Source organism: Dryobates pubescens, chromosome 34 (assembly GCF_014839835.1).
Source record: "Dryobates pubescens isolate bDryPub1 chromosome 34, bDryPub1.pri, whole genome shotgun sequence".
In the NCBI taxonomy this organism is placed as follows: domain Eukaryota; kingdom Metazoa; phylum Chordata; class Aves; order Piciformes; family Picidae; genus Dryobates; species Dryobates pubescens.
Window position 1 is genome coordinate 9,003,519 of NC_071645.1, and position 17,766 is coordinate 9,021,284.

The 17,766-nt window shown below is 59.6% G+C and overlaps 1 protein-coding gene across 1 annotated transcript in view; it reads left to right on the plus strand.

Annotated features, from left to right (window-relative positions):
- Positions 1 to 17,766, plus strand: part of PKNOX2 (PBX/knotted 1 homeobox 2) — a 139,687-nt gene that overhangs the window by 66,091 nt on the left and 55,830 nt on the right. Inside the window, 1 exon segment of the mRNA XM_054175989.1 lies at positions 7,580 to 7,664. The gene's annotated coding sequence lies outside the window, so the exon portion shown is untranslated.

Here is a 17,766-nt window from a genome sequence, read left to right on the forward strand (position 1 = left end):
GTGTGCTGCCCAGGGGCAGAGGGCCAGAGAAGTGCTGGAGAGAGGGCAGGGGAGGCTGGGAAGCTGCTGAGGGGCCTGGAGCAGCTCTGGCAGGAGCCAAGGCTGAGAGCCCTGGGGCTGAGAGCCTGCAGCAGAGCAGCCCCAGAGCAATGCTCAGCAATGCTCAGCAAGAGCTGAAGGGCCCCTGGGGGGCAAGAGGCTGGGGCCAGCTTCTGCTGAGTGGTGCCCAGGGCCAGGCCAAGGAGCTCTCTGGGACACCGTGACACACTGCAGAGTGGGAGAGGTTGCATTTTTGCAGTTTAGTGGTGGTCATGGGATGGTCCCAATGCCACAGGCTGGAAAAGAGTGGATGGAGAGCTGCCCAGTAGAGAAGGGCCTGGGGGTGCTGGGTGCCAGCAGCTGCAGAGGAGCCAGGGGGTGCCCAGCTGGGCAAGAATGCCACCAGCAGCCTGGCCTGCAGCAGCAATGCTGTGGGCAGCAGGAGCAGGGCAGGGATTGTGCCCCTGGGCTGGGCACTGCTGAGGCCACCCCTGGAGTGCTGCCTTCAGCTCTGGGCTGCTGGCTCCCAGCAGCACCTTGAGAGGCTGCAGCAGGGCCAGGGAAGGGCAAGGAAGCTGGGGAAGGGTCTGGGGAAGAGGGCTGGGGAGGAGCAGCTGAGGGAGCTGGGGGTGGTGAGGCTGAAGCAGAGGAGGCTGAGGGAGACCTCCTTGCTCTCTGCAGCTCCCTGCAAGGAGGCTGGAGCCAGGTGGGGCTTGGGCTCTGCTCCCAAGGCACAGGACAAGAGGCAATGGCCTCAAGCTGCCCCAGGGGAGGTTCAGCTTGGCCATGAGGAACAATTTCTTCCCCTTGAGGGTCGTCCAGGCCTGGCCCAGGCTGCCCAGGGCAGAGGTGCAGTCCCCATCCCTGGAGGGGTTTCAGAGCCCTGGAGCTGTGGTGCTGAGGCCATGGCCTGGTGGACTCCTGGCACTGCTGGGTTCAGGGTTGGACTCCAGGATCCTGAAGGTCTCTTCAAACCAAAAGAATTCTGCAGCTCTGTGCTCCCATCCTCACATCTCTGCACCCTCACAGCCATGGATCTCCTCACCCTTGCAGCTGTGTCTCCTGGTCCCACCCCTCCATGCCTCCAGCATCTGTGGCCCTCTACCCCTGCCCATAACCACAGAAAATGTTTTTGAGGCACCCAAAAAGTCCTCACAAATCCAACTCTTCTCCCTCGGGTCTGGCCTGGGCAGTGGTGCACAACACCCAGAAGCTTTGCACATCCCCCTCAGGTGATGGACAGAGGTTTTCCACTCCCAAGCTGGCTCTAGGGTCTGGGTTTGGGGGCTCCTTGAGGTATGGTACCCCCAACCCTTTTTCTGGCTGAGCTTCAGGAGCCTTTATGAGCTCATCTGTGAGAGCTTTCTCTGCACACCCTTCTGTGGCATCCCCGGCTGAGGCTGGATGGAGGCAGCATGGGCAATCTGAATAACTAATCAGAGTCCTCATTAACCCCCTGCCGAGATGCTCAAACATTCACTGCTGGCTGTGGAGCAGAAAAAGGAAGAGAAGAGAGAGGAGGAACTCCCCCCCCACCCCCCCTGCTCTCAGGTTGCTGCTCGCTGCTCTGCCTGCTGCAGAGCCGGGGCTGCAGCTCCGCAGCCCTGCTGCCTGCCGCCCCAGGCTGCGCAGCGTGGGGCTGCCCCTGCAGGGCTGCTCTGCTGCCCAGGCCCTGCTGGCTCCCAGCTCTCTCTCCATGTGTCTGAGGCTCCATGCCTGGCCCCTCTGGGGGATGCAGATCGCAGGATCACAGCCTGGGAGGGGCTGGAAGGGACCTCTGGAGCTCCCCCAGCCAGGGCAGGGCTCACAGAACACATCCAGGGGGGTTGGAAAGGCTCCAGGGGAGACTCCACAACCTCTCTGGGCAGCCTGCCCCAGGCTCTGGCAGCCTCACCATACAGAAGGGTCTCCTGGTGCTGAGCTGGAGTCCCCTGGGTTCCAGCCTGTGCCTGTTGCTCCTTGTCCTGGCACTGGGCACCACCACAGAGAGCCTGGCACCTTCATCCTGACCTGCACCCCTCAGACATGGATAGACATTGATCAGGTCCCCTCTCAGCCTCCTGTCCAGGCTGAACAGCCCCAAGGCTCTCAGCCTCTCTTCACAGCAGCTCAAGTCCCTTCCTCATCCTCACGGCTTCTATTGGACTCTACAACAGATCTCTCTTGAACAGAGGAGCCCCAAAGTGGGCACAGCAGTCCAGGTGTGGTCCCAGCTGGGCAGGATGAAGGGGGAGGAGAACCTCCCTGGAGCTGTAGCAGGGCTCCAGTGACAGCCCCCTGTCTGCTGGGTGCTGTTTGTGGTGAGGCAGCTTGGGTCTGGCAGGGATGTTGTGTTGGTGGGCAGGGGGCACAGCTGGCATCTTCAGGTTGTGGAAGGGACCTCTGTACATCATCTGGTCCACACCTCTGTGGGGTCACCCAGAGCAGGGTGCCCAGGATCACAGTGGCCAGAGGGGTTTGGAATCTTAGCATCTTTATAGCCTCTGTTGGACTCTCTCCAGCAGTTCCCTGTCCCTCCTGAGCTGGGGAGCCCAGAACTGCACACAGTACTCCAGATGTGGCCTCAGCAGGGCAGAGTACAAGGGAAGAAGACTCTGGCTCCATACTGGGAGCTGCTGGAGAGAGGGCAGGGGAGGCTGGGAAGCTGCTGAGGGGCCTGGAGCAGCTCTGGCAGGAGCCAAGGCTGAGAGCCCTGGGGCTGAGAGCCTGCAGCAGAGCAGCCCCAGAGCAATGCTCAGCAATGCTCAGCAAGAGCTGAAGGGCCCCTGGGGGGCAAGAGGCTGGGGCCAGCCTCTGCTGAGTGGTGCCCAGGGCCAGGCCAAGGGGCAGTGGGCAGAGAGTGGAGCCCAGGAGGTTGGAGGGGAAGAGGAGGAGAAAGTTGTTTGTTGGGAGGGTGCTGGAGGCCTGGAGCAGGCTGCCCAGAGAGGTTGTGGAGTGTCCTGGTGTGGAGAGCTTCCAACCCTCCCTGGGCACTGTGCCCCTGGGCAAGCTGCTGGGAGTGCTCTGCTGGAGCAGGGCCTGGACTGGAGGAGCTCCAGAGGTCCCTTCCACCCCATCCATGCTGGGGTTCTGGGATCCTCTTGTCACCAGTTTCACCTGTGGGACTGGGCAGGCAGAAGGATGAGAGCTCCAGGTTGCTCTTTGCACCTTTGAGCATCCCCAACCCCCAGCTCAGAGCATGGAGGTGCTCCAGAAACTGCCCTGCTGGGGGCAGCCCAACAAGCCCAAGGGAGTTCTGCAGTGGTCCTTGCAGAGTGCTGGGGGAGTCAGCACTGCCCCTGGAGCTGCCTAAGCTCAGCTGAACTTGGTGGTGCCAAAGGTCTGCTCCAGCCAGAAGGATTCTGTGCTTCTGAAGAGTTCAGCTGCACTTGGAGCTTGGAGTTCTGCCTCTCACAGCTGCAGGGTTTCCTTGGTTGCCCAACCTCAGCAGCATGGTCTGGGGGCTCAAAAGTTGTCTCCCCTCAAGCCAGAGGAGCTGCCCTGAGAGCTCTCACAAAATCATCACCCCAGTGAGACAGCAGTGAGTGGAGGGGAAGCTGCAGCCTGGAGAGGGCCCTGGGGGGGTTGGGTGGCAGTCAGTGCCCAGGAGCCAGCAGTGCCCAGGTGCCAAGCAGGGCAATGGCCTCCTGGCTTGGGGCAGAAGCAGGGTGGGCAGCAGGGCCAGGAGGTGACCATCCCCCTGTGCTCAGCACTGGGGAGGCCACAGCTGCAGGGCTGTGCTCAGCCCTGGGCCCTCCCTGCAGGAAGGCCACTGAGGGGCTGGAGCCTGCCCAGAGCAGGGCAGCCAGGCTGCAGAAGGGCCTGGAGCCCCTGGGCTGGAGGAGGGCTGAGGGAGCTGGGGGGGTTGAGGCTGGAGCAGAGGAGGCTGAGGGAGACCTCCTTGCTCTCTGCAGCTGCCTGCAGGGAGGTTGGAGCGAGCAGGGGGCAGCCTCTGCTCCTTGGTGCCAAGGGCCAGGAGCAGAGGCAATGGCTGCAGGCTGCAGCAGGGGAGGCTGAGGCTGGCTCTCAGGAGATCTTTCTGCCCTGGGAGGGTTCCCAAAGCTTGGAAGGGGCTGCCCAGGGCAGGGCTGGAGTCTCCCTCCCTGGGGGTGTTGCAGCCCCGTGTGGAGCTGGTGCTGAGGGACAGGGTTTGGTGCTGAGCCTTCAGTGCTGGGGGGAGGGCTGGGCTGGGGGAGCTGCAGGGCTCTGCCCATGGGATGGGTTCTGGCACAGAGGCTTGCAAACAAGGTGCCAGGAGGGACATTGCTGTTAGGGTCTGGATTTTCAGGGCTAAGCCCCAGGCTCATTAGCACTGTACTTAATCAAGGCTTTATTAATGGAGATTCTCCCCCTGGCTTTCTTCAGCCTTGGAACAGACTGGGGCCTGGGGGTGCTGGGTGCCCATCTGCACTGCTGGCTGTTGTGTGGGTCAGGAGCAGGACCCAGGGCAGTTTGGGGCACTGCTGGCTTGGCACCGGTGGTGCCTCCTGCGTGGCTCTCGGGCAGCTGCTGCCTGCCACCAGGGCTGCCAGGGGCACTGCTGCCCTTGCCTCAGGCCTGGGGTAGCCTCCTGGGCTGCCCTTGGCTCCCAGGACTTCAAAGGCCTCTGCTGAACTTCAAAGGCTGCCTTTTGAAGTTGCTATAAATGTGAGCTGGCTCTGCAGAGCCTCCTCTCACCCTGCCAGGGTGCTGAGGGAGGTGTCCCTGGTGGGGCTGGCTCATGGTGCACTCCATGACAGGGATGAAAGCTGTGCAGCACAGGCTGCTCCAGCTCAGCATGAATACAGCATTGGAGACCTCAGCCTTGATCTCCTCCAAGGATGCAAATGAGCCAGGCAGGGCTCTCCTAGCACTGGCAGAGCCTTCTTTAGCTGCTCCTTTCCCTCCACTCTTCATGTGTTGGTGACACACAAGCTCAGGTGACTGTTTCCCACCAGCCAGAGGGAAGTGTTCCTGGGGGTGAAAGGTGCTGCCAAGCTTGACCTTTTCCATCACATCACCAGGACAAATGCAATGCAAATCAGCTCCCAGGTCCTCAGGGTGTGTTTGACAGCAGCCTGTGGATGCTCTTCCAAGGCAGGAGCCCAGAGGTTTCCTTATTACAGGATCACAGAACATGAGGGGCTGGAAGGGACCTCTGGAGCTCCCCCAGCCCAAGCCCTGCCAGAGCAGGGCACCCAGGGCAGGGCTCACAGAACACATCCAGGGGATGCTCCCAGCTCCCAGCTGCCTCAGCTGTGCTCAGCAGGATCATGAATTTCCTTAAGGATCCTTCAGCTGCTGTTGTGGTGGAAGAGTTTTGACCTCAGGCCCCTTCTGAGCATTTAGCATAACCAACCCCCCGGCAGGTCTCAGGGGGCATCCTGCCCTTTTGCCCAGGTTTTCCATGTTTGGGTTTCTGCCCCATTTTGCCCAGTCCCCTCCTTGGGCAGTGGCCTTGGTGGCACCCAGGTACCTTATGTGCAAGCTCCCCAATGTAGCTCTGTGCTTTGGTGCCCCAGGCCACGGTGGCTGAGGGCTCAGCAAGGGTTGGTGCTGCAAGGGGGTTGGGATGGAAGGAAACCCAAGGGCCCTCCCCATGGCCTCCCCACAGCAGGCACAGTTCTCTGTGTCCTCAGCTGTGCCTTGGAGGTCTGAGCAGCTCTGGGGTGGTGTGTGTCATCATCAATGTATCAGAATATGTCTGGGGTCTGAGGAGCTCTCTGGGGGTGGTTTAAGCCCTGGCAGGTCTGGCAGGGGCACGCTGGGGAGCTGCTGGGTGGCTGGAGGTGCCTGAGGTGCCTGCCTCAGGTGTGCACTGGAGCCTCAGCAGCTCAGCAGCTCCAGCTGGGTCTGTGAATCTCTCCTGGCCATCTGCTGGCAGGCTGAGGAGCTCTGCTGGGGGGATCAGCTGTACAGTGATGATCTCTGTAGAGGTGCTGCCTGCCAAGGGACACACCAGGGACAGAATGGAGATGTGAGGAGCTCCACTCGGGTGACATCCAGCAGGGAGGTGTCCAGAGGGCATCCATCTCAAGGCAGAGATCTCAGACACAAACTGGAGGTCTGAGGAGCCCCAGGGAGGGGATGTGCATCAGGGGTGGAGGTCAGGCACATGCTGGAGATGGAAGGAGCTCTCTGCTGGGTGTCTGTCTCTAGACAGAGCAGATGTGTCTTGGACACCTTGGGTGTTATTTATCACAGGAAACATCTAGAGGTGCTGCATACCCAGGGACACTTCCCAGGTGTGCAGTGGAGGCCAGAGGTGATGAATGGCCATCTGGGGACCTTGCACTCCTGTTCTGGCAGCCAGACCCAAAGCACAGCCATGGCTGCACTGATCCCTGCCCAGCCCATCTGCTTGGCTGGCTCTGGAAACCCCACTGTCAGCCCCCACAAAGGGCAGGGCTTGGGGTGATGCTGGCAGCTCCCCTGGTTGTGGCCTCACAGCTCTTCCCTAGCTGATGCCACCCAAGCCCCAGAGTCAAACCACTCCAGCGAGGCGTGCTGGCAGGGGGCACAAAGCCAGGGCAGGGCCACCAGCAGTGTGGTCTCACTGCTTTGTTCCCCTTCTTTTTTCCTTCCCAGACCCAGATTGCTCTGCTAGCCCTCAGTGAGACCCCGTGCCAGGGACTGGCCACCCTCCAGCAGCTGGAAAGGACAGGACAGGACTGCAGGGGGCTGCAGCCCCTGCGGGCAGGCCAGCAGCGAGCGCAGCTCTGCCTCCTGGACGCCTCTCGGTTCCACCCCTCAGGATCTGTTTGCTTTATTGCCCCTCCTTGGGGGTGTTCAAACCTGCCCAGCCAGAGCCCTGCTGGCCTGACCTAGCTCAGCCATCAGCCCTGCCTGCACCTCCTGGGGATGTTCCCACCCAGCAGGTCACGGCAGGACATTCTGCCCCTCTGCTCTGGTGAGACCCCAGTGGAGCACCGCGTCCAGCTCTGGAGCCCCCAGCACCAGAAGGACTTGGGACTGTTGGGGAGGGTCCAGAGAAGGTCATGGAGGTGATCAGAGGCTGCAGAGCCTCTGCTGTGGAGACAGGCTGAGAGAGTTGGGGCTGTTCAGCCTGGAGAAGAGAAGGCTGCAGGCAGACCTCAGAGCAACCTTCCAGTACCTGAAGGGCTCCAGGAGAGCTGGGGGGGGACTTGGGACAAGGGCTGGGAGAGCCATGATGAGGGGTTGGAAACTGGAGCAGGGAGATTTAGGTTGGCCCTTAGGAAGAACTCTTCACTCTGAGGCTGGGGAGACTCTGGCACAGGCTGCCCAGGGAGGCTGTGGCTGCCTCCTGCCTGGAGGTGTTCAGGGCCAGGCTGGATGAGGCCCTGAGAAGCCTGGGCTGGGGGGAGGGGTCCCTGCACTTGGCTAGGGTTGGAACTGGATGAGCTTTAAGGTCCCTTCCAACTCCAGCTGTTCCAGGGTCCTGTGATTGTGTTTCCCCAGTGTCCTGCCCAGAAGGTGCAGCAAGAGCAGAGCTGCCCAGCGTGGCTGCAGGGACTCCACCAAAAGCCCTCTGCTTGTGTTTCTTCTTCCATTTCTTTATTTGCTCTCAAAACTCAAACATTTTCCTGTTTTGCTTCCCCAGGTGGTGAGCCCTGCCCAGGACACCTGGTTCTTGGGGTGGCAGCAGGACCCTTGTGAGACAGTGGCTCCCCAGGCACCCCCAAACGGTGAGGCTGTGTCCATTGGTCAATGCCAGCTGCCAGTGGTGCAGTGACTGCAGCTGGGCCACAGGGAGTGGAGACCTTGGGGGGTCTTTATCTGGGGGAACTTCTGCTCCTTTCAGGTACATCCAAATTCCATTTCCCAGAGCATTCTCCTGAGTGCACTGCTGGCTGGGCCCAGAGTGAATGGAGACAACTGCAGCTGGTGGCCAGCCACAGGTGCTGGGCCCAGGGCTCTCCAAGGGCTCCATCGATGACCTGGGTGAGGGCATCGAGGCTGCCTCAGGAGCCTGCAGGGGGCACCGAGCTGGGTGGCTGTGTTGAGCTGCTGGAGGGTTGGAGGCTCTGCAGAGGGACCTGGGCAGGCTGCAGGGAGCAGCCAAGGCCAAGGGGAGGAGGTTCAGCAAGGCCAAGGGCTGGGTCCTGCCCTTGGCTCACCACAACCCCAGCAAGGCTCCAGGCTGGGCCAGAGGGGCTGCAAAGTGCCCAGCAGCAAAGGCCCTGGGGGTGCTGGGTGCCAGCAGCTGCAGAGGAGCCAGGGGGTGCCCAGCTGGGCGAGAAGGCCACCAGCAGCCTGGCCTGCAGCAGCAATGCTGTGGGCAGCAGAAGCAGGGCAGGGATTGTGCCCCTGGGCTGGGCACTGCTGAGGCCACCCCTGGAGTGCTGGGGGTGGTGCCCTGGCAGTGCTGGGCTCCTGGCTGGACTGGATGATGTTCAAGGTCTCCCCAAGTGCAGGGAGTTCTTTGCTGTGCTTTCCTTGTTCTAACTCAGAGCCTGCAGAGGATCTTGCTTTGGAGCTCAGGTGCTGAAAACACTCTGTCAGGAGCCCTTCAAGCTGTGGCCAGCCTGGAGGGGAGGACACAGCTGCCTTTGTGTCCAGGTCCCCTCAGGCAGGGGCTGCTCTTGCTGCACATCTTGGCACAGCAGCAGGATGTGGAGAAATGGTCACCAGCTAAAAATAGCTGAGCTCAAAATAAGGTCTGCATCAAGCCAAGGGCTCTCAGCCTTCACTCAACCCTGATGGCTAAAATTAGGGCTTGACAGAGTGACAAATGAGCTCAACTGGTGCCAAGACCTTGGCCACCCAGCAGGTGACAAAGAAAATAAAACCCTCTTGGCTCCTAGAGGGGCAAAGAGAGATCTTTGGGCACTGGAAATGGAGGTGGCAGCTTCAGTTTGCTGCAGGGCCCTGAAAAAGGGTCTGATTTCATCCCAAACTGCTGCTATTCAGGGTGGGGGCATCTCCAGGGACACCCCAAAAGCTTCACTTGGTGCAGGGTGCAGCAGAGCATCTTTTCTTTGAGTCTTCTTCTGAGTCCTGCCCCCTCTGGCAGGCAGTGACTGAGGATCAGCTCCCCTGGGCCAGGCTGTGAGCTTTGGGGCTGCTCCTTTGCTAACAAAGGTCCAGGCTCAGCTCACTCTGAGATGACTTCTCTGCTGGGTTTGTGGATGCTTGGGGTCACCACAGGGAGCTCTCTTGTGGAGATCCTCCCTGCCTTGATGCACTCTTCCCAAGGTTTTGGGGAGACCTCATCCCCTCTGCAGCTGCCTGCAAGGAGCTGGAGCCAGGTGGGGGTTGGGCTCTTCTGCCAAGGAACAAAGGACAGGGCAAGAGGCAATGGCCTCAGGGTCTACCAGAGGAGGTTCAGGGTGGATATTAGGAACATTTTCTTCCCAGCAGGGGTTCTCAGGCACTGGGCCAGGCTGCCCAGGGCAGTGGTGGAGTCCTCATCCCTGGAGGCATTTCAAAGCCCTGGAGATGTGGTGCTGAGGCCATGGTTTGGTGGTAGCCTAGCAGCAGTGGTGGGGCTGGGAGCTCTGGGTGAGAAGTTGGCTTGGTGATCTCAAAGGCCTCCTCTGCCCTCAGCAGCTCCAGCTCCAGCTCTAGCTCAGTTCTAGGATCCAAATCTGAGTCAGTTCTAGGATCTGCTCTGCCCAGCAGCTGAGTGGAAGGGCTCAGTGCTCCTGGGCACTTGGGGTTGTTCCCCTTGGAGGAGGCTAAGCCCATGGAGGACACAGGCAAGTGGCTGTGGAGGAGTCCTGCTCAGCCTGGCCTGGGAGGCATCTCCAGCAAGAAGGCTCAACCCAGGGTGCTCAGCAGGGTGGGCCAGGAGGGTGCAGGCAGCGGGCAGCAGGCACTGATGGTGCAGGGAGATGTGGTGGGAGGTGGCCACTCAGAGCCTGGAGCAGGAGGCTGGCAGAGCTCAGTGCCTGCTGATGCATTTTGTGCATCCTGAAGACATCTTAGCAACAAGGTGGTCCCCACTGGCCTGCACCTTGTCCATGGGCCCCCAGTGCCCAGGCACAGCAAAACCATTGCAGCCTTTCTCCTCCAGAGGCTCATCCCCAGAGCTGCAGCTCTGGGCCCAGGGCAGACCTTTAGTCACGTTTCAGATGTCTCCTCTGTCACTGGGGCTGGAAGGATGTCCCAAAGGTGGCCAGAAGGGCAGATGAAGGCTGAGGTGTGCTGGGCTGAGGCAGCCCCTCCCCACCAGGGGCAGGAGTGAGGACTCAGCCAAAGGTGCTGGAAGGTTGCAATCAAAGCAGTGAATGGTTGCAGAGAGCCAGCAGCAGTGACAGAGGAGAGCCCAAAGCAGACTCAGAGACATCCCAGCCCCACCTGAGGCTGCACCCAGGACCCCCAGGCCTCCTTCTCCCCCCCCACTGCTAGGCTAGTCTCAGCTGCCCAGGTCTGAGACTGCCTTGGGCCCAGCCAGGGAGACATCTGCCCCAGGCACCAGTGGTGGAGAGGGAAGAAAGAGCAAGTGCCAGAGGCTGTGCTGGACCTGATAGTGGCACAGGGAATTATGGGATGGAAAGCCTGGCTTCCTGTGTCTGCCCACTGGGCTGGACCCCTGGACACAGGAAGCTCCCCTCACATAAACACAGCAGAGGGCACCCAGCCCAAACTGCTGCAAGAGGCCATCAGTCCAGGGGCTCCCATCACAGCCTGTGGTGCCCTGGCTCAGGACTGGGCTGGGGACAGCTCTCTGCCACAGCAGCAGCCTGGCATGCACCAAGGAAAGCTGCTTTTTGTCTCCTGCCTTGTGGAGCCACTGGGAGCCTTCCCAGCCTGGCTGGGGAGCTTTGCATCTTCAAATGAAATTCCAGGGGGAGGTAAAAGCAGGAGGAGGCTGTGAGAGGGATGTGAAGGCAAGTTGGGACCTCTGATTGATCTGCCATATGGGAAAGAGGGAAGCAGCTGGCTCCAGAGGGATTCCTTTCCCACTCCCAAAGGGAACATTTGCAAGCCTGATGGCAGGATACAGCCAGGAACGAGGCAGATTTAGGGCAGCAGAGGGGTTTGTGGAGTGTGCTCTGGCACTGCTCTGCTGCTGAGGCTTCCCTGTGGGAGCAGAAATCTTGGCTTGCTCCTACACACACCACAGAATCCCAGAGCCCAGCATGGATGGGTGGGAAGGGACCTCTGGAGCTCCTCCAGTCCAGGCCCTGCTCCAGCAGGGCTCCCCCAGCAGCCTGCCCAGGGGCACAGTGCCCAGGGGGGGGTGGAAGCTCTCCACACCAGGACACTCCACAACCTCTCTGGGCAGCCTGCTCCAGGCCTCCAGCACCCTCCCAACAAACAACTTTCTCCTCCTCTTCCCCTCCAACCTCCTGGGCTCCACTCTCTGCCCACTGCCCCTTGGCCTGGCCCTGGGCACCACTCAGCAGAGGCTGGCCCCAGCCTCTTGCCCCCCAGGGGCCCTTCAGCTCTTGCTGAGCATTGCTGAGCATTGCTCTGGGGCTGCTCTGCTGCAGGCTCTCAGCCCCAGGGCTCTCAGCCTTGGCTCCTGCCAGAGCTGCTCCAGGCCCCTCAGCAGCTTCCCAGCCTCCCCTGCCCTCTCTCCAGCACTTCTCTTGGACAGAATTGACTCAGAGGAGAGCCTCTTTCAACCATCTCCCTGTGCTTCTGCAGTCAGGTTAGGTCTGCTGGTGCCAGCCCAGTGTCTGCAAGCCCACCAGGAGCAGGCTTCTGTTTGTTTTTACTCACTGCAGTTCCTCAGGCAGGGCTGGAGATGTGCATGAGCCTGTGGGGCTCTGACCTGCACAGCAGGCACCACAGAAAGTTGTTATTGAAGCTCAGGTTGGCCAAGGCTCTGAGTGACCTGCCCTGGATCTGAGTGACTTGCCCTGGGTCTGAGTCACCTGCCCTGGATCTGAGTGACCTGCCCTGGGTCTGAGTCACCTGCCCTGGATCTGAATGACCTGATGTAGCTGAAGATCACAGAGTCACAGAATGGTTTTGGTTGGAAGAGACTCTTAAGATCAGAGACTCCAACCCTTACCCCAGCACTGCCAGGGCACCACCAACCCATGGCCCTCAGCACCATATCTGCACAGCTTTTCCATCCTTCCAGGGATGGGGACTGCACCTCTGCCCTGGGCAGCCTGGGCCAGGCCTGGACAACTCTCAAGGGGAAGAAATTGTTCCTCATGGCCAAGCTGAACCTCCCCTAGGGCAGCCTGAGGCCATTGCCTCTTCTCCTGTCCCTTGTTCCCTGGGAGCAGAGCCCAAGCCCCACCTGGCTCCAGCCTCCTTGCAGGGAGCTGCAGAGAGCAAGGAGGTCTCCCTCAGCCTCCTCTGCTCCAGCCTCACCACCCCCAGCTCCCTCAGCTGCTCCTCCCCAGCCCTCTTCCCCAGACCCTTCCCCAGCTTCCTTGCCCTTCCCTGGCCCTGCTGCAGCCTCTCAAGGTGCTGCTGGGAGCCAGCAGCCCAGAGCTGAAGGCAGCACTCCAGGGGTGGCCTCAGCAGTGCCCAGCCCAGGGTACTGCTGTCCCTTCTCACTGCAGGGGACAGGACCAGATGGCCTTCAGAGGTCCCTCCTGACCCAAACCATTCCATGACTCCACAGTTATCAGTTCCTGCAGTGTTGCTCACCAGGTGCCTGGGCTCAGGAATGGCTGCAAGAAGTTTTGCCTGATTTGTGGTGGGACCTTTGCTGGAGCCATTGGCAGACATCTGTGCTGAGGTTGCCTTGGGGGTTGTGCTGGAGTCAGTCTGACCTTGCCCTTTGCAGCCCTTGCCCTGGCTGAGGCCTACAGATGGCAGTTTGGGGTGGAAAATAACTGTCATGGTTAAATTCTTGTGGTCCAGAGTGCCCCTGAGCAAGCTCCTGATCCAGACTGTCCCTGAGCAAGTTCCTGATCCAGACTGTCCCTGAGCAAGTTCCTGATCCAGACTGTCCCAGAGCATGATCCTGATCCAGACTGTCCCTGAGCATGTTCCTGATCCAGACTGTCCCTGAGCATGTTCCTGATCCAGACTGTCCCTGAGCATGCTCCTGATCCAGACTGTCCCTGAGCATGTTCCTGATCCAGGCAGTTCCTGAGCATGTTCCTGATCCAGACTGTCCCTGAGCATGTTCCTGATCCAGACTGTCCCTGAGCATGATCCTGATCCAGACTGTCCCTGAGCATGTTCCTGATCCAGACTGTCCCAGAGCATGTTCCTGATCCAGACTGTCCCTGAGCATGATCCTGATCCAGACTGTCCCTGAGCATGTTCCTGATCCAGACTGTCCCTGAGCATGATCCTGATCCAGACTGTCCCTGAGCATGTTCCTGATCCAGACTGCCCCTGAGCATGTTCCTGATCCAGACTGTCCCTGAGCATGATCCTGATCCAGACTGTCCCTGAGCAAGTTCCTGATCCAGACTGCCCCTGAGCATGTTCCTGATCCAGACTGTCCCTGAGCAAGTTCCTGATCCAGACTGTCCCTGAGCAAGTTCCTGATCCAGACTGCCCCTGAGCAAGTTCCTGATCCAGACTGCCCCTGAGCATGTTCCTGATCCAGACTGCCCCTGAGCAAGTTCCTGATCCAGACTGCCCCTGAGCATGTTCCTGATCCAGACTGCCCCTGAGCAAGTTCCTGATCCAGACTGCCCCTGAGCATGTTCCTGATCCAGACTGTCCCTGAGCATGTTCCTGATCCAGGCTGCCCCTGAGCAAGTTCCTGATCCAGACTGTCCCTGAGCATGATCCTGATCCAGACAGTCCCAGAGCAAGCTCCTGATCCAGACTGTCCCTGAGCAAGTTCCTGATCCAGACTGTCCCTGAGCAAGCTCCTGATCCAGACTGTCCCTGAGCAAGTTCCTGATCCAGACTGTCCCTGAGCATGTTCCTGATCCAGACTGTCCCTGAGCATGATCCTGATCCAGACTGTCCCTGAGCAAGCTCCTGATCCAGACAGTCCCAGAGCAAGCTCCTGATCCAGACTGTCCCTGAGCAAGCTCCTGATCCAGACTGTCCCAGAGCATGTTCCTGATCCAGGCTGCCCCTGAGCAAGTTCCTGATCCAGACTGTCCCTGAGCAAGCTCCTGATCCAGACTGTCCCAGAGCATGTTCCTGATCCAGGCTGCCCCTGAGCAAGTTCCTGATCCAGACTGTCCCTGATCAAGCTCCTGATCCAGACAGTCCCAGAGCAAGTTCCTGATCCAGACTGTCCCTGAGCAAGTTCCTGATCCAGACTGTCCCTGAGCAAGCTCCTGATCCAGACTGTCCCTGAGCAAGTTCCTGATCCAGACTGTCCCTGAGCATGTTCCTGATCCAGACTGTCCCTGAGCATGATCCTGATCCAGACTGTCCCTGAGCAAGCTCCTGATCCAGACAGTCCCAGAGCAAGCTCCTGATCCAGACTGTCCCTGAGCAAGCTCCTGATCCAGACTGTCCCAGAGCATGTTCCTGATCCAGGCTGCCCCTGAGCAAGTTCCTGATCCAGACTGTCCCTGAGCAAGCTCCTGATCCAGACTGTCCCTGAGCATGTTCCTGATCCAGACTGTCCCTGAGCAAGCTCCTGATCTAGACTGTCCCAGAGCATGTTCCTGATCCAGACTGTCCCTGAGCAAGCTCCTGATCCAGACTGTCCCTGAGCATGATCCTGATCCAGACTGTCCCTGAGCATGTTCCTGATCCAGACTGTCCCTGAGCATGTTCCTGATCCAGACTGTCCCTGAGCAAGTTCCTGATCCAGGCAGTTCCTGAGAATGTTCCTGATCCAGACTGTCCCTGATCAAGCTCCTGATCCAGACTGTCCCTGAGCAAGCTCCTGATCTAGACTGTCCCAGAGCATGTTCCTGATCCAGACTGTCCCTGAGCATGTTCCTGATCCAGACTGTCCCTGAGCAAGCTCCTGATCCAGACTGCCCCTGAGCATGATCCAGATCCAGACTGTCCCTGAGCATGATCCAGATCCAGGCTGCCCCTGAGCAAGTTCCTGATCCAGACTGTCCCTGAGCAAGTTCCTGATCCAGACTGTCCCTGAGCATGTTCCTGATCCAGACTGTCCCTGATCAAGCTCCTGATCCAGACTGTCCCTGAGCAAGTTCCTGATCCAGACTGCCCCTGAGCATGTTCCTGATCCAGACTGTCCCTGAGCAAGTTCCTGATCCAGACTGTCCTTGAGCATGATCCTGATCCAGACTGTCCCTGAGCAAGCTCCTGATCCAGACTGTCCCTGAGCATGTTCCTGATCCAGGCAGTTCCTGAGAATGTTCCTGATCCAGACTGTCCCTGATCAAGCTCCTGATCCAGACTGTCCCAGATCAAGCTCCTGATCTAGACTGTCCCAGAGCATGTTCCTGATCCAGACTGTCCCTGAGCATGCTCCTGATCCAGACTGTCCCTGAGCAAGCTCCTGATCCAGACTGTCCCTGAGCAAGTTCCTGATCCAGACTGTCCCTGAGCAAGTTCCTGATCCAGACTGTCCCTGAGCATGTTCCTGATCCAGACTGTCCCTGAGCATGTTCCTGATTCAGACTGTCCCTGAGCAAGCTCCTGATCCAGACTGTCCCTGAGCATGTTCCTGATCCAGACTGCCCCTGAGCAAGTTCCTGATCCAGGCTGCCCCTGAGCATGTTCCTGATCCAGACTGTCCCTGAGCATGTTCCTGATCCAGACTGCCCCTGAGCAAGTTCCTGATCCAGACTGCCCCTGAGCATGTTCCTGATCCAGGCTGATCCTGTTCCTGATCCAGACTGCCCCTGAGCATGTTCCTGATCCAGACTGCCCCTGAGCAAGTTCCTGATCCAGACTGTCCCTGAGCATGTTCCTGATCCAGACTGCCCCTGAGCAAGCTCCTGATCCAGACTGCCCCTGAGCATGTTCCTGATCCAGGCTGATCCTGTTCCTGATCCAGACTGCCCCTGAGCATCTTCCTGATCCAGACTGCCCCTGAGCAAGTTCCTGATCCAGGCTGTCCCTGAGCATGCTCCTGATCCAGGCTGATCCTGTTCCTGATCCAGACTGCCCCTGAGCAAGTTCCTGATCCAGAGTGTTCCTGAGCATGTTCCTGATCCAGACTGCCCCTGAGCAAGCTCCTGATCCAGGCTGCCCCTGAGCATGATCCTGATCCAGACTGCCCCTGAGCATGTTCCTGATCCAGACTGCCCCTGAGCAAGCTCCTGATCCAGGCTGCCCCTGAGCATGATCCTGATCCAGACTGCCCCTGAGCATGATCCTGATCCAGACTGCCCCTGAGCATGTTCCTGATCCAGGCTGCCCCTGAGCATGTTCCTGATCCAGACTGCCCCTGAGCATGCTCCTGATCCAGGCTGATCCTGTTCCTGATCCAGCTCCCTCTCACTGCCCACCCCTGACGCCGCAGCAGCTGCTCTGCCGTTGCCCTTCTGGTGGGACAGAAGACCTCTCAGGATCAGCTCTCTGCCCTTTCCCCAGCCCTGGTTCCTGTCAGACCCAGATGAGGCCTCTCCTCCAGCCCCTCCTCTGCCAGCCTCAGCACTTCCCTTCTCTGCTTTGCCCTGCAGGAGGCTGCTCCGAGGCTGGCTGCGCGCCCCGGGCTGGAGCCGTCCCGCTCCGGGCCGGGCTGGGCTGAGCCTTGGTGCCACATGAGGGAGCTTGGTGCTGGAAATGTGACTGCAGTGGAGAGGGAAGAGCACAAGGCAGGGGCTGGAAACGCTCAGAGAAGATTTTGACCCTCAGTTATTCACAGCTTGCAGCCAAGACCCTTTGGGGCATGGATCCCCTCCCTGGCTTTCAGGAGGGCTCTGGAGGCAGCGGAGCCTTCTCCCGGCCCAGCTGTGTCCGGCCGGCCGAGGGCTGCAGCTCTTCTGTGCTCCTCAGCTGGGTCTCACTTCAAAGCTTCTGATTTGCCCTCGGGAAAAATTCACAATTTGCTCTTTTGGGAACTTCTGTGGGGCCAGGGGCTGGCTGCCCCCGGGGCAAGGCCTTGCAGCTTGCTTTGAAGAAGCTCTTTTGATGTTTCCCTGTGCCAGTTTGCTCTGGAAGGAGCTTTCATGCTCTCCCTCCGTCAAATCCACTCTCGGTGTGTCAGAGGTATCTCAGCTCTCCACTTAAAGAGAACAAAGTTGTTTAATGCTGCTCTGCAAGGCCCATTAACCTTGTCTGCTGCAGCTCTGAGTGGCTCTTGCAGGTTTTATTCTCATGTTTATGTTGCAGAGATGTCCCTGAAGCATTTAGGGATGGGAACCTTCGGAGGGCAGAGAAACATTGAGAGCTGATTGCTGTTCTCCTTAAAAACTCACTGGGAGAGGCTTTCCCCCTTGGGTGCAGGTGGAGCTGGGGGCAGGGTTTGCAAATACTAATTAAATTAATCCAGGAATCCAGAATCCAGCACAGAGAAATGGAAAGAGACCTCTGGAGCTCCTCCAGCCCAGCCTCTGCTCCAGCAGGGCACCCACAGCAGCCTGCCCAGGGGCACAGTGCCCAGGGGGGGGTGGAAGCTCTCCACACCAGGACACTCCACAACCTCTCTGGGCAGCCTGCTCCAGGCCTCCAGCACCCTCCCAACAAACAACTTTCTCCTCCTCTTCCCCTCCAACCTCCTGGGCTCCACTCTCTGCCCACTGCCCCCTGGCCTGGCCCTGGGCACCACTCAGCAGAGGCTGGCCCCAGCCTCTTGCCCCCCAGGGGCCCTTCAGCTCTTGCTGAGCATTGCTGAGCATTGCTCTGGGGCTGCTCTGCTGCAGGCTCTCAGCCCCAGGGCTCTCAGTCTTGGCTCCTGCCAGAGCTGCTCCAGGCCCCTCAGCAGCTTCCCAGCCTCCCCTGCCCTCTCTCCAGCACTTCTCTGGCCCTCTGCCCCTGGGCAGCACACAACTGCCCCCAGGGCTCCAGAGGTGGCCTCAGCAGGGC